At 49.9% G+C, this 16,861-nt stretch overlaps 1 protein-coding gene across 6 annotated transcripts in view; it reads right to left on the bottom strand.

Moving 5' to 3' along the window:
• The window catches only part of LOC144125615 (uncharacterized), a 272,073-nt gene that overhangs the window by 146,683 nt on the left and 108,529 nt on the right, over positions 1-16,861 (bottom strand). Inside the window, exon 1 of one of the 6 annotated variants that reach the window (XM_077659150.1) lies at positions 15,572-15,707. The exons of the other annotated variants lie outside the window; for them this stretch is intronic. The gene's annotated coding sequence lies outside the window, so the exon portion shown is untranslated. Of the gene's footprint in view, positions 1-15,571; positions 15,708-16,861 lie in introns of those variants that run through there. 6 annotated transcript variants of the gene reach the window in all.

Raw genomic sequence — 16,861 nt, 5'->3', positions numbered from 1 at the left:
ATCGCGTCGTATCTCACTATATGTATACGATTTAACCGCTTCTATAGAAGGAAGACAACACAACTTTACCTTCTTGAGTGGCGAAGTGCAGTTCCAGACTCTAATTATTCTTCGTTCTAACGAGTTCAGAAACACGGCCCGTTTCACCGAGAGAACGACACGAGCGTTCAGAGCGTTTAATCGTTACTTTTTAAAGACTTCGCACATCCACGAGCACACTGTGGGAGCGCTGCAGGCACTCGGACAGAGACAAATTGACTTCGATCTCCGGCCGATACAACTTCGTTGCCGAGCGCTTATCGATAGGCGGAGAGCGGCCGCAAGTTACCCGCGAGCGCAGCGAGCTCCCCATCTATACAGCTCGGGGCGGCATCAGGTCAGTCGGCCCGACCTTGGCTACGCACACGCCGCCACGCCGTCCCGGGCGACCCCCGCGGAGCGGAGGAATACGGAGAGCGAGAGAAAAAAAAAACGAGCCGCTATTCTTCTTTTCTTCTTCCGCAACCGGCGCAGTCGGCGGCGCGCTTTGGCGCCGATAACCGGAGCAGTAAAAAGCCGCAGACGACCGCGACGTGTATACATGCGCTACTTTATGAAGTAGCATTACGTAGCCGCCGGCACCTGGTCGCTACGCCGCGGACGTATATGGGACTTTCCGCGGGCTATCTCTTTACGCCACTTCCTTACAATCTCGGGAAGCCGTGTTGGCCAGCGCGCGTGCTTACACGCGCGCTACAGCTGCGTTTAAAACACGTTCCCCCGGACCCTGCGCTTGATTGATCACTCCGCACGTGTGCGGCATGCGCTGTGCTTCGAACGAGGAGGCTTTGCATACATATATACGATTCATTTCGTACGAGATCCGGGCTGATTTGTAACGACACTTCAGCGAATGAACGCTTCACCAGCTTTCAGGACGTGACGCAGCGGCTTAGAAGGGGCCCGCGAGCTTAACGAGTTTTCGTGCATAAGCGGATCGGGCGGAATCGAAACAAGGAAGGAAGGAAGGAGGTTGCTTCGGCACAAATCGAAGGAGCGCAATCGAGTTATTCGATAGGAAAACGCGCCAGTCTACACTTGGCTGAACACGTGGTGCGGGGTCAAACTCTGCTCGCATTCGTGCTGCGCATCTTTCGCAATGCTGCTCGATCTACGCGCAGTCTGCAAATCAGCAGGCGACGAGTGGACACGAGTAACGAAGCCAAGGAAGGCCTCTAGCATTAATTACAGCTCGAAGGCTCCTTGGAAGTAGGTGGATATCGTCTACATCGCTACCGAAAAACGAGAGCATTCTCCATTTCGCGAGATTGAGTCCCAAAGCGCAACCTTGAGAGAAGTCAAAGCACAACCCACGCGAAATTGCACAGTTGTCGATTCCGATTTTCCACGATACCGTTTGTCAGCGAGCCGCAGTAATGGAGAGTCCCCCATTTTTTCGGTACACTGCTTGTTCTGACGCTGCGGAGCAAAATATTAAAAGAAGTATCTTTTATCTTAAATTTAAGCCGTACCTTAGGTTTACCTTGGGTAAAACGTACCTGAGAGGTGGAAACAAATACAAAAATTTTCCGCGTCCGTCATCTGCGAGGCGATTTTTTTTTTTCTGTATGGTTGAACAGGTTAACAAACATTTCTTCCCTCGAAACGCAGAGGACGTTATCGGTGCTAGAAAATTCGAGTGAATGTGTCTTCATCGGAAAAAAACACTTCATCTCGATATTTACAGGCGCAGAAAGGAGCTTTTACTCCAGTATTTCAGAGCTCGGCACATATTTATAGAAGCAGGGAAGCAGCTAAAATTTCCCCAACAATTTCAGGGCACGTGGCGACCAAAGCTACCGCCAATAAAAGGAGCGCCAATTTCAATCGAGCTTTCCCTCTTAATAAGCTCTATCAGTATCAGTGGGTAAGCAACCGTTATCTTCCATTTACAGGGTTTCCGTGCGAAGCTCACGGAGCACAATCTGGTTTTCGCATCCTCGTCGTGGCACGGTTGATTGCACGTCAATGTCAGGCGAAGGCAAAGCGGCCACTTGCCCCAAATTTCTGCAACCCAAATGACAGGCGCTGTCAGGACAGCGACGGACACGACACTCACTGCCAAGGCGCCGTGGGGAGAGCGGCAATACGGTTCGCACACAGTAGACACGAAAACAGAGCAGGTGTTGTGCTTCCCGTTAAGCAGTCCTGCAGGTTGACCACACCAGGAGCACTCGATTACGACGTCTTCTCCCAACGCTTCGGCACTACGACGCAGCACGCGGATAATCGTTATCGCGCCCGCGACAAACTAAACCGCGTCGCGCTAATGAACAAGCGCGCAGAGGAGGGGAACAGCGCGCGACACAGTTCTCAGGGCAGATAAACTCGCTCGCCGCGGCTTATCGCCGCGCGCTCCGCATTGTATGTAAACACACGCGCGGTCGGTGTCCGAGCGGCCGGAGCCCACACACGCCTAAAAACTGCCCGCAACTAGTTCACATCCTCAAACGGTTCCCACGGAAAACTTGACAACTGTCGCCGACGGGGCTGCTCTGCATGCGACCGCAGCTGTCCATTTTGCTCTTTCCCTTTTCTCGCTCTCTCTGCGGATAATGACAGTGGCGCATTCTCACTACTGCGACCGTTTTCTTAGGCGCGGCGCGGACCGTAATTTCGAGCCTCCGTTAGCGGCGGGCAGGCCACTCTTGATCGCCGTCGACACGAACTGGACAGAGCAGAGGCGTGACGCACCGCGGCAGCGACAATTATCGCCGCGACCCTTCGCCTCCTCCTCATCCATATTCTATCGGCCGCACTTTGATCGGGCGCGCTGTGCGGCGCAACGTCAACGGTCTGGTTTCTGCGCGATATGACAGGGCGACACCGTGTGGTTGGTTTTGGAACGCGATAAGTGAGAGACAATCGTGGGACAGACCCAGATGGCCGGATGGTGGTTTAATGAGCAAGACGTGTATTGTTCGCCCTCGCGTCGTTTTGCCTGTTGTATTAGGCGCACCCCCCACTTACCACAGGGGTCTGAATAGAAAAAAAAATTTAGGACGTAAAGAAGACAGAAAGTAGGTAACAACGCCAAAATATAGGATATGGAAAGACACACTGAACGCCCGCGCGTGCTAAGCGCCCCAAATCGCCACACTCCCGCAGCAGAGAAGGTATCGGCCAAGGCGATCAGAATTCCCAGAGGATGTTTTTTTTTTTTTGTAATTCACCGCTCTGTGCATATGTCACGGAACGAAAGGGATGGACAGCGCGAGAACCGCGAGAACGGTTCCAAGCTCTGCCAAAAACCGTTGGATTGCAAGTCTTGCCGGCAAACGAACAATAGCCAAAACGTTTTCGCGGCGTACCAGTTAAAACAAAACGGGGGCCTCACTTATGTCACGTGGCTGCTGAGCCTCTATAGGATAGCAACGTAGCGACGACACAACGAACGCAGCATCACCCATTACGAACATCACCGTCCAACTGAACGGTGATTAAGAGTCATAAGCCTCGACGCTCCATTATACAAGGAATTTCATTTCTATCTGCAACAACTTTAGCTATTGCCTGATCGCAGAGCTAATCTAAGTACGACGAAAGAGCCTTACAAACGCTGTATAAGCACCGCACACAGCAGTTGCGTTAGCTATGCTTAACAGTGCAAGCAGCCGAGATAAATGTGTCTCGCCACTGCGAGCGGCTACACTAGAGCGGATGCCAAATTCGGCAGTACGAAGAGATTGTTCGACAGCGCCAGGCACACACACACACACATACAAAAAGTGGCCGTCTGGTCTCAAATGCTCAATGGACACTTACTATGGCGCATGGCTGCATGCAGCACGAACAGGCCTTCTGCGACTGACGCTTTCGTAATTCGCACAGACGGCCTCCGGCGCAGCTCCCAGACCAGACGGACGTGTCGCAACCACTAGACTTCTATGCCCTGACTGGCACATGTATGGAAGCTCACGTACTCTATCGCTTGTGGCCACAGGCAGTCCGCTGCTCTTTGGACTTTTCTGTGTTGGTTTGTTATAGTTTTCTTTTTTTTTAAGGCCACACTTTACAGGCCGGGCCATTGCCCTGCATGGCACGACAGCGCGGGAAAGATAATTAAAATGAAACTCGACCCCGCAGACTCCAGCCGTCTGTCTCATCAAAAGAATGTTACGCGGGAAAGCACTCGTGAGTGTGCAGCGTGCGGACTGTTGCGTCGTTCCATACTTTTTTTTTAAGTTCTTTAAACGTCCTCATATTAACCGCCTAACTTATCTCTCTTGTTGGGGACAGACAGGAGGTTCTCGAGGTCCGCATCTGGAGTTGTATTTATGGACCGCGCCGTAGCCGATAAGACGAAAACAAAAACAAAAAAAGAACAAAGAACTCATACGTACGCGGTTTGACTGCCTGACTTAATCCTTCACTGTGAACACGTTAGAAATAAATCACAGAAAGCCGTGACAAGTAAGCCCATCTTAGTTGTCACGGCCCACAAGATGCTCTATGAAAATGCATGTCCGAGCATATACGAAAACCAAAGAAAGAACACGTTTCTAGCTTCCAGCTATGAGCAGGACATTGTTAATGAACGCGCTTTCCGAACAATAAATCGCGCACCTAGCGAAATCTGAATTTAATAGAAGGCAATTGGTTATAGCACAGTAAGACGTTGAGTGATAATTTATAGCGTGTACTGAAAACAAAGACGGCGTAGGTAAGCCATACTGCCATTTCTCTTTTTCCTCATCTTGGGCGTCGTTTTGTTACACGTCACAAGTAACTGCTTCAAGTTACTTCTTTGACAGCGTTAGTATACGTTAAGCTCCGTAAGACCTTATCTAGGCTTCAATATAATATATAAATATATTAATCCAGCGCCAAGAGTCAGGTCACCGGAAAGAAGTGTGATAGGGCTTGCGAGGTAATAAAATCCAACATTCTCGGACAAAAATCTTGAAAATTTGAAAAATTGTAAGATGCTGTTATGGAAATGTTGAAGGTATAGTTACCCATTCTTCTGATATGCAGCAAAATATTTCTTTTAAACTGTTTCCATAGCTTGCATCGAGCAGTTAAGACTGCCGTGGAAAACCAATGGGGAACGCTTTTGACGATAGCAAAAACGTTAATAAAGAAATGCAAGACTGCCGTCAGGATATAGTTATCATTATAGTGAAATCTTACATTATATGTAAAAAAAAATTGTGTTCATAAACGGTTACCTGCTCAAAAACGCTTTTCAGAGTTGACGGTATGACGCCGCCGCGGTTGCAGTAGTTATGGAGCTCGGCTGCTGACCCGAAAGACGAAGGTTCGACCCCGGCCGCGGCGGCAGAATTTCCATGGAGGTGAAATTCTAGAGGCCCGTGTGCTGTGCGATGTCAGTGCACGTTAAAGAACCCCAGGTGGTCGAAGTTTCCGGAGCCCTTCACTACGGCGTCCCTCGTAGCCTGAGTCGCTTCGGGACGTTAAACCCCACTAAACCAAACCAAACCTAATGTTTTGTCTTTTGGTTCCTTCTTCGGCCAGATAAACGGGAATTTCGCACTCATGCGTACATCGCACTCTCGACCCCTGCTCTATCGGCGCTGCGCGCAATAATCCAAAGGTCTGAGCACACAGCAACGCTGACGCAAGTCAGCCATACAGCGGGCAGCTGTGGACAGAGTTATCGACCTCCGAGAGGCACAGATTGCCGCCTATCTCGGCAGCGCCTGTTTCCGCCTCTTCGTTACTACAGGCCCCGCAGTCGGCCGGCCGAAACTCTTTCGTTTAGAGGGCCGAGCGTGCGCAAAGCGTTGAGGGGCCTCGCCTGGCTCCCGATATAGATAAGAAACGCAAAAAGTAGGGTTGGAGATAGCGAGCGGTGCGGAATATCGAGGAGTTGGAGGTGGGCTTCGAGGCCAGCCACTCGAACCGCGCACGACAGCAGGTGCGGGAAGAATGGGGTTTAGCAGCGCGCCGAGAGCAGCACCGCGATGTGTTTTTCTGTCGGCTGTGCATAGATTTGCTAGACAATGCAGGGTCGGGAACAAGAACACCTGGCCCAGGACTCAAGTCCGCGATGGCACCAGAACGTGGAATTGTATGAGACAGAAAAAGGAAGCGGAGCTGAGAAGGATCAAGGCGGAAAGCTGGGCTAGTTGGTGTTTCATCATGAATTAAAAGACTAGCGCATATAACAGAGACACAGACAAAGAAGTAGACAGGACGAGCGCTCGTCCTGTCTACTTCTTTGTCTGTGTCTCTGTTATATGCGCTAGTCTTTTAATTCATGCTGAGAAGGATCGAGAGACAGGTATGCGAGAAAAAGGGAAAAAACAAACAAAAAGAGAATGTTTTGAAGGAACTCGGAGGAAAAACGAAACTTGGCGTGTATCGATAGGGTAACGCGTTCTAATCACACAGAGTCCACCCTCACCGGCAATCGATCTTTTTTTATAAGCTAGAGAAGAAAAAAAAAACGAAATACAGGTGGCGCCATTACCGGCCGATTTCGCAAGTAAAACGCCTGCGTCGACAGCGATTTTTTTAATGCGGATCACAGAGGCTACGCTACACCGCCGTTCACTTCAAGACGGAAGCAACTCGTCCTTTTCGGTGAGGCCACGAGTTTCGATCTACTGGCGAGAAAAGATTTTTAAATCTAATTTTCTCGCCAATAAATACCTTTTTTTTTTCTGCCGGGCAAACGTCTACGCAGCCAGAAAGGTGAGAGAATCAATTTTTACCGAGTAAAATAATTGGAGTTGTTCACAGTGTTCCCTTAATTAAGTAATCGTCGTGAGCACCGGTACAAACACCAACAGTGCAAGCTTTGGTTGCGTCTGCATATGCCACTTACACCTCATATCGAGACATGTAGCACGGCCTAAGTGCTACGAGCCACTATGAATGATTGCCTCCAGAGCAGTTCCATGCATGCTTCGAGCAGCTGGCTTGCTGACTTTGCGTACATGCCGTACAACTACGCGCATATCGCAACGTACGAGCGGAACATGCAGTGCGAACATGCAGCGCAATCCGTGATCCGCTACCGCGATCCTCTTTGCGAGCCCCATCTACGCATGCGCAGACGGAAGCGAGGAGTCAGGTACGGGCGTACAGATGCCACTGCGCATGCGCGGCAAGGTCCCCCCCCCCTGAAACGGATCGCAGTAGCGGTTCACGGATCTCGTTATGCTCAAACTGTCTGTCGACTATGGAATCTCTGAATGGTTACATTCGCTTCGAGGTAATAACGCAGTGACCATAAAAGGCAGGGGCTCCTAATATGCGGTGAGAGAGGAAGAGCTCACCAGTGAAGAAAAAGCAAATGTCCGGCTGACAGCAAACGCATATGACATCGCCACTGGGCGTAACCGTATAGCTGTGATACGATCACTGCGTTGAGGCTGAGCTTAATGGCACGTTTCACTGGGTGCCCTCTACATTTTTCCGAGGGCCAGTGTAGGTACGTGTGGCAGTGAGCTGCACTGCGCTTAGGAAGTAACTGGACCTCTGTTGCTCTTAGGAAGCATTCGACATTCGATTGCGACCTCCATCGTAACCATATATGCTTGAACATAGCAATGCGAACCACGACAGCGCTTCACTTTCGGCAAAGCGAAGGCCCCTCGATCCATACGGCAGCTGAGACAAATAACGACAAAGATCGTTCCGTCACCGCGAGGCTAAATTCGAGGAGAGGTGACGTATACAGAGAGGGCCGGGTTCGCATTTCTCGGCCTTGTTAAACAGCCCCTTTCGTTTGTCGTCGAGCAGCTACCGCGTCGCACTGCAGCTGCTTATTGCGGTGCATAAAAAAAAGGAAGGAATGCAGACGATGGTGACAGTCATCATGCAGTAAGCCAGCACAGAGCGAAAACCAGGCGATCTCGTGAAAAAAAAAAAAAACGAGGAGGAGGAGGAGGGAGAATGAAAGCCACACTATTTGCGAAAAGGAAGCGCCGAGATGTACGCGGGAGGTCCTCCGCTAAAAAAAAAAGAAAAAAATGTCGGCACTTTGTCATCCTCCCGTCTCCGGTCGGGCCTGTTTCGGAAAACAATGAGCGATTTATCCTCGTCCGTACACACACGCACCAACACAAGAGGGCAGCATTTATGTGGGCGAGGCAACAGGAGTAAGGGTACAGACCTTTCTGCCGCAGCACACAACGCGCCACCCTTGCACAATAAACCGCAGAGAAAGCAAGCGCGTTGCCTTTTTGTTGGCTTTGTTTTCTGCTGCTTCTCGTACATTTTTCTAGGCTATATCTACTCTTTCGGCCCCTCTTCAGCATGGTGCCCCGTTTTTCTCTCGGTCGCAGGGCGGCGGGATCTTGCCCGTCAAGGAGACAAGCTCCTCCCCTTGGATTCGTTTGTTGTTATTCGCTTCTGTCCTCTTTCTGGCCGCCTCTTGACACGCACAACTCTCGCGCATAGACCCGGGGTCTCGCGGGCCGCTAGCGCACTCACTCAGGCTTTATAAGGAGGCGGCGCTTAAGGACAAAGACCGAGAAGCCAGCGGGGAGGGCGGCAGGAGGGGAGCAATGAAGCCTAAAATACGACCTTGCAAAGGAGACTCCAGGACGCCCGCCAGAGGGCGACGAGACGAGCGCCGCTTTCAAGCCGCGCAAATGAGGCGCACAAGTCGAGCCTTTCTCTTCGGAGCGGCTGCTTTTCCGGAGAAAGTAGAAATCCCGACACATACGCCTATGTCACGATGGGGACGCCATCAAATTACGAGCGCCCCCCGTGAGACCCCTTGACGGCGCAAAACGTAGCAGCAAGCGCTGAGTGCACCGGAAAATGCTGAAAACTAGGGGGCGATTTTGTGCCTGCCTTGAATGAAGACAGCAGAGTATAGTATAATTCGAACCTCGTAATAACGAAACGGTTTATAAAAAAAGCAACGGATATAACGAAGGAACGACGATTCCCCTTGGAAGCTCGGTCAACACGGGCTATAACGAAGCTACGGCTATAACGAAGTAATCACCGCGCCCCTTCAACTTCGTTATAACGAGGTTCAACTGTATATATCAGCCAGGCACGTAGGAAAAAATCGGGCTTGAGACAGTTGTACAGGGCGAAGCCCTGGGGGCGGGGCGATTTGGGGGAAGGCCCTCCCCCCCCTTACATACGTCCGTGATATCAGCAGCCCTAGTGTCCGGAGTATCAGTAGATCCGAAACTATATATAAAGGCAGGACTACGAAGCTTATCTCAAAATATCTCGTGGCTTTTGACATTCGCAGCGGCATTGTTTCAAACAGCTCTACGCGGACACCTATCGAGCGCTTGGAATAAAAAAAAAAGAAAAGTTAACTTGCAACAGAAAAAGGCGACCATAGCATAATAAATTATTGTATTTTCCTATAGCGCGCAACACGGCCGCTATTTTCCAAACCAATTATGAGTAGGTTATTGAGTTGTTCTGTTGTTAGTTCGAGTGAGTGAGTGCTCAGGCGAGGAATGTATAATGCAGACTGAAATTTTGCTCTTAAACGGCGGATAGGCGGATTGTGGTAGCGATAAAAGGTCTATAGAGTTGCTATCGGAAAAATCCCGGCCGTGCTCTCGCCAATCGAAATGCTTTTTGTGTGCGCTGCACAGCATGCCGTGCCCTTTACGCGCGGCAGGGTGAGGTTCCTATGCAATGCGTAAAGCCACCAACCGCTGCTGGAGGCGCACGCAGACTCAAGACAGCTATATACTGCACTGCGGGTTGTTCGGTCACGTAGAAAAACAACTTAGTTTATAAAAGAAGGAATGATATTTCGTTAACCATAAATAAATGATACGGTAATAACATTTCGCATGTCATGATAACGGAAAGCCACCAAGCACAAAATACATATACGAGTAGCATAGGTCGTCGTGGGCTATCGTCCATTCGCACCCAGTGGCAGCCTGTCTTTCTACCCCGCTATCTTTGGACGTTGACGGCGCGACCAAAATCTTGCCAGTGGCAAGCACGCGTTTCGCTAATGCTTCCAACCATGACGTATAATAGATGTCGACACAGCCTGCCAAATCGCCGTCTGCAAACCGCCTGCGAACGGCGTACACTCTAAACAGAAAGGAGTAAAAATGGAGTAATTTACCCTCTAGTGCACTCCATTTTACGGAGAGCACTAGAGGACAGTTTACTCCATTTTTTACTCCCATATGGGCGTATTCGTGTTTAGCTTGTAGCAGCACTGATGCTAACTGTAGCGCAGCGATGCCGTTCTCTGTAGTTAGCCGCTGTTGATACTGACGTCCCACATTGTACGTACATACACGTACGTACAGTGGCGATCTCAACAGGATGCTCCACATCCGGCGTAGTTGCCGAGAGTATAGCGCGCAGGTTGGCGCCGCGAATGTCGGGAAACGCGATCATGTGCGCGCACATTTCACATCCATCCATGGGAAGGAGATCGAGAGAAATAAGACAGATGCCGCTCATTTAACAGAGCACCGCCAGCGGACGAAGTCATGTCGCAGTGCGTCGGCATGCGTCCCCTTTCATTTCCTCCCCCCTCCCCTTCACACGTCCTGTTCTTAAGTTCCTGTCTAGTGATCGGAGATATGGTCCTCGCTGTATAGTGGGTTTCTCGACTGCTAATGATGGTTAGTTTCCTTCGCTGATACGGCTGCTGATCTCAACGTTTCCGCATAGCATTGATTTAAGGCTATATTCCATGAATGCGTGACCGAAATTGTGTCAAGCAGATACCCTAAACACAAATACGCGTAAAGGGGGGGGGGGGGGGTGGGGGTGTAGCACACTCCGTTCTATAAAAGGGGAGGGGGTGTGCTAGAGGACAGTTGATTCTCTTTTTACTCCTTTCTATTTATAGAGTGTAGGCTCTTCCCTGACAAAAGAAGAATGAAAAGCGGCGGAGAAAGTATAGCAACGCGTTCGTCATTTACATTTCGTACCGGGAACCTTTGTTCGTAAAGTGGCGCTTTTGTTGTCGCTTACATTTTTTGTGTTCCGTTTCCCTGACCACTCATCCGTGTCGCCCGCTGCCAGCCGTCATTGGAACGCGCGGGATATTTACGCCTCTGTGCGTGAATGCACGCCGACTCTCGTTTTCCTGTCGTACGCGGGCGCGTCTTTCGGCAACCCCGGCCACGCGCACTCTACGTCGCGCATAGCATTCCGCGGATACCGGCAAGCGAGCTTCCCATGGAGGCAGGTAATTGATCTCCATGCTCACAGCATTCTTCAGCACCCGGAAAAAGCCGTGGTGATTAACTTACCCAGTTCTCGTCAGACCCTGCGTACTTTAATCATGCGCACCTGTCTTTTGAAGCGTTTTTTTTTTAATGCATATGTTCCACAGCCACTGACAGTCAGAGATTACTCACTGGACTCCGACGTAGCCACCTCTTCAATGATTGTCTAGCAACAGGGGTGCTCTCAGCAGCCTTACAAGTTGGCCACTTTATCTGAATCATCTCCTCACTCCCAGCCTCCAGATAATTCCTGAGTTTCTCGCATTCATCATGAGATAACTTGTAATTTTTATTTAAATCTGTATTTTGACAGGCATGAGTTCTAATTATCATCATCATCATCATTTATTTTCCGTTAAAGGCCCCAATGGGGCATTACATAAGGGGGGGGGGGGGGACAAATGGTAATAACGGGTCACAAAGATATATAGAACACAGGTATAAATGGCAAGCACAAATAAACACAGTAACAAACAGTAAACACAGTAAATTATGAGTCATAAGACGATGACATGTCTCTGAAGGCATGGAGAAAGCTCATTGACAAAGAACTGCTAGGCCAGCTGTCTTTATAGTCATAGACGGTCGTACTGGTTCACATGAACCACATTTTTAGCTTTTATTTTCTTTTTCATCATCCTAATAGTACTGAGAGTAGTTAAAGACTCGATTGAGAGATCACACGCTTCTTAGTGTGAGTTGGATTTTAACGCCTGTTTGAAAAGGAAAATGCTGAAATGGTCAAAGAGAGGAGGAAAGAGCTTCTACAGCATCTGGAGCTAAATTTTAACGAAAGGAAAATTTCCACCCGAAGCCATGGCATCAGTAGGCACTAAGTACAACAACTCTATACCTTGTGCACGCCTTGCCTCTGCAATAGTATACTGAACAATGCCAGTTGTTTACTTACGTCAGCGGCAGAGCGATTCCATTAAATGCGTGTGCTGCAGCCTGAATGGCGGTCCCGTATTGCAGCCCAGGAGAAATGCGGGGCTTTTTCCCGAGCTCCAAAGATTTGCTAGACCTGCACGGCCTTCATCTGGGGCCGCGTGACCGCTCTCGGGTGAAGGTTAATTGCAATCAGCCACTTGCGAAAAACGAAAACAGTAGAGAGAGGTTAACCCGAGCTCCTCCAGCGTGCCCTCGTTTGATTCGCACGGAGCATTCAGCTGGCACTGCCGTACGCACACGTGTCTACGTACAGCGTACATTCCAACCTCCACTCATCTGGCGTTGTTTTCTTTTTAGTCCTAAATGGCCCTCATGTTCGGCGATGACTAGCGACAGCCTCCAGCTGCAGGCGGCACCATGGCTGCATGGTTTCTTTTTATTTCCTTCATCTGTCATTCTCTATCAACGAATGAGAAACGGTTAATTTCCTGCTTCGTGCTTCCCTGACGACTGAACAAGCTGAGCGCAGTCCACGTTACTGCAGAAGGAGGCGAAGCGAACAAATGAGTGATGGGGATGAATATGTTTCCAAACCCCAGAAAGAAAAACAAGAACTAAATACAAGTCAGTCGATAGAACGGCACCCAAGGGTGACCAGGTCACATTAAACAAAGACACTTAAATATGTTTATAATGAGCATATTTAAATGTTTCAAATGAACGCTTAAAGATGGTTATGGGACGGAACGACTCGATATGCGCAGGAGAAGCCGAGAGTATATGCATGCATGCGCACTCTTTGGCCCAAAATAACAGTAAAAAAATATCGCGCACATGCAGTCGAATCTGGAGAGGGCGACAGACGAGTCAGTATGCGATAAAAAATAAATGGAACACAGCGGAAAAAAAAAATTAGGGGACGCATAAGCTCCGCCTTAAGAGACTACGCGATAGCTAATGGGTTAACGCCCATACATGCTGAATTGTTTAGTTCTAAACATTGATAGATTCCTGGGGGTCCTCACACTGCTCCTGGTGCAGCGGTTAAGCGATGCACCACTGCCCTGCGATGGCAGGTGCTGCCACGGGTGGGACTTGTGCGATCCAGACTGCTTTTTAACCGCCACCTGCCACGGTGCTCAGTTTGCACACAATCCGGTGGGCAGGTTGTGATTACGCCACGAGGTCACGTGACATAGGTGGCCCAGCTGCCTGCTAGGCTGCTTCTCTGGGGATTTTTTGTGGATTATTCGCTCACGACGTCGGCGACGGCGGATTTTCTGCGACACCACGAGCTCCTTAATGTTGTCTCGTTAAAAGCACAGGTTCACAAGTTAGCGCAATAAAAGGACAGGGCGAAAGCCGTTCTAAACATGCACAACCAACTCGCCCGGCAGCATGCCTTAATGAAGCACAACTGCCTTCAATGCTGCGGTTTCTTTTCTTCTTCTTCCGTCAAAGGAGAAGCGATGGCTAAGGAAGATTTCTCGGTGCCCGAAGGCCGTAGAAATGTTACCAGGCCGTCATCGACACATCGATTACGCTTCCCGGCGTCTTCGTCGCTGCGGGAGGGCAACCTAGGTTTCAATTAGCAGCGGCCGCCGCCAAGCGTCACCTTTCGTCACGAGGGGAGGAGGCGACCCCTCGGGGCAAGGAGGAGTACTCTGCGTACGGGTAGAAGAGCAGCCAGGAAGACAATGGGCGGGGCCGGAGGACAAGACGAGCGCGCACAACGACAACGCGATCACTCAAAGCCGACTCCCATGCTGCAAACGCGCATCGGCAGCTTCCACGCGACCAGACAGCGGTGAATCATAAAAGGAACCTTGTGCAGTATACATGAAACTCGCCTGTGTACGCAGTGCACAGGTGCAGGAAGGGGAATACAGTTTTATAGCAGCTGCACTCTCTAAGGTCGCCCATGTACCGCTACCTGAGGCGGCCTTGCTCAGGGCGCTCTCTACACGGCATGCAGCGCATGTGGGTGAACAGTACCTATTGTTCGGGCGTTTTTTTCGTCGAGGGTAAATTTTTATCGGCCATTTCTGAGTCTTAGTCTCCAAAATTTGCGCGACTGTTTCGTCGTTGGCTTTTTTTATAATCTTTATCATTTCCTTCCACATTTTCTGTTCCAAAAGTGCCCTGCGGTGAGACTGGAAATCGGAGTGTGCATCTGCTACACCCATTATCTTGTTTTCTTCCCGTTGAAACAAATAAAACTGCAATAAAGGCAGCAACCTTTACAAATACAGCCGTGAGATGGGCCACTATGTTGGGATAAATCACCTTGTATATAATTTCTCTCCTTTCTCTACTCCATTTACGCAGCCTCAACATTCTCTGCGCACATGCAACAAAATCGCAGCATCCTCCACCTCGTCCTGTTTTTTTTTTTTTTTCGCGCCGGATATACATTTCTCTCGCAGCGAACGCGCGAGTGAGGTAATCTCAGCATTTCGCGCAGCACAATGCGCAAACAAGACTCCGTGCTGCTGACCGATATCACGCCGGCGGAATAGAGATCACGCGTGAAAAGGGGCGTGTCTCTGGGCGCGCGCGCCAGAGAGAGGGGCCCCATTGTCAAAAATTAAAGCTGACCGCCGGCACGAGTTCATTACGGGACACGTATAATGGGCCGGACGCAATTTCCCTAACTCTCTCGTCCGCCCCCGGACGATGGAAGATTGCAAAGGGGGCCGGCAACGGGAAACGAACCAGCGAGCTACTGTTGATTGTTACGCAAGAGCGCCGAGCGATCATCGTCAGCGAGCCTGCGAGTCAAGGCCAGCGTCCCGAAGCGCATAAAACGGAGCGTGCATAATTTTATTTTTCCAGTGCGCGTGATGTTCACGCACGAAAACGTTCCCTAGCACTTTCGCTTACCTTCCTCTCGGGCAGTTTGTTTACTTAAGGGGCAATCTGCCAATTACGAAAGCAGGTAGTTTAGGAGGAACGCCTGTACTCCGCTATATACTGTGCGGCGTTGCAGACTCGTGTGTGTCTTTGCATGTACCGGGTAATGCGTCGCGTTTGCATTCATTTGCGGCACTGCGTTAAGCGCGATCGTCGCGACATGTTTCACATTATACTCTCTTCAACTAGTGCAGGATTTATGCCAACGGACGAATTTCAGCAATAATAATGATAAAAAAAGCTATTTTAGCAGAGACATGCGAGTCATACGCCAGTAAGTACTTCAAGGGCAAAGCAAAACACTGTAAGCCACGTATGCAGCGTAGACCTTAGTCGACCTCTGGAACAACACGTGTTATGTCCAAGCATATGTTTTTTTTTTTTTCGTCTGTTCGCGTACAAACGAACAGAACCGAAAACATGGCTTCGACATATGCCAGTTGTCAGCCAGCGTTCCGTTGGCTCTGCACTTCTTTGAACTGCATTAACGGTGCAAGGTCGGTGAGAAAATAGCCGAAAGAAAAAAGATGAGAGAGTGCAAATGTAAAGTACCGCCGTTGCACGCTTACCCGTGAGGCAGGCATGGCGGGCACGTATTCAGCAGGTGCTCTCCCGACGACCGGCGCACAGCCCGCGAACGCAAGAGTATCCAGAGCTGCAGACGCGCACTCACTCGCGCGTTGCTCTTCTCTTCTACGCCGCGGCGAAACCGCCGCGCGGAGCCGTGCGGCGCGACCGCGGCGCCAAAACGGAGGGCGCGTGAACTACCCGAAAGGGAGAAAAGCGATCCGCTTGGGCGCGTTACGCTGGAGAACCTCGGTGGAGGTCGGAAAACACTCATTGTGTGGACGAATGCTTTATCGCTCCTGGCGTCAGCGTCAAGGTACGCTAATCTACGGTGATATGCATTCGAGAGATATTTGCGGAGGACAAAAATGGAGGAAATGCCTGCATGTGTGTGAAAGCAGCGAGGCTATGTACGCAAACTTACACCGTGCGGAACATAGTTTGTCCTTTTGTTGACTCTTTCGCGGATGATGCAGAGTAGGGAGATGCTTTACTTCTCGCGCTGACAGCATTACAAGAGAGTCGTTATAGTACAACAGCAAGAGCGACAGCAAAAAAAAAAAAAACGCACTGCGAAAACTTCAAGCTACTGATGCAAGCAGGCGTTAACCATGCGTAGTGAAAACTCCTTTCAGTGCTTTCAGTATGTGGCAGCAGGCGCCCCTATGGAAGTAAATTGATACAAACGACCGCCAGGGTCTTACATTTGCATGGCACGTACAAAAACACTACGATAACTTTCGCCGAATCACTACGATGCACTTACGATGCACTAATCGAATTTGACGCGGGAGAAGTATTATTACTTAGCTATTTTTTCTATTTAAAAAGTCTCGCCCGATAATGCACTGTTACAATCAAACTTTTCATTCATTCTTTCTTCACGAGGTATATACAGCACGCACAAGCTAAATAAAGTGTCCGCGATCAGGAAACACCGCGGATTCTGCTTTCTGGACCAGCTGTAACGGGCTACAATAATCAGCACAGAAATTCCACTCCCAGTCCGTGATCTTGCTTCAGGCGCGGAATTCACGAGCGTGGTGGAAAGATGCGTCCCACTTAACTGCATGCCCTGACCCTTGGCTGGCTGGGAGTGTTCGTGTGCACAGAACCTGCGTTACTTTTATATAATTTTTATTGTCACGTAAAGCTTCGTGCCAGGCCTGAGGCCAGGCAAATCATTTCCGCATTTCATTAAAAAAGCGCTAGTCTTTTGATTGCACACCCTGTGGCTGGCATATAGTATGCGTCCATTCTCTGCATCTCCAATCTAGTTCAGTGCGCAATCG

The sequence above is a fragment of the Amblyomma americanum genome, chromosome 3 (genome assembly GCF_052857255.1).
Source record: "Amblyomma americanum isolate KBUSLIRL-KWMA chromosome 3, ASM5285725v1, whole genome shotgun sequence".
Lineage (NCBI taxonomy): Eukaryota > Metazoa > Arthropoda > Arachnida > Ixodida > Ixodidae > Amblyomma > Amblyomma americanum.
Note: the sequence above shows the minus strand (reverse complement) of the source record. Positions and strands in the feature narration are given on the sequence as shown.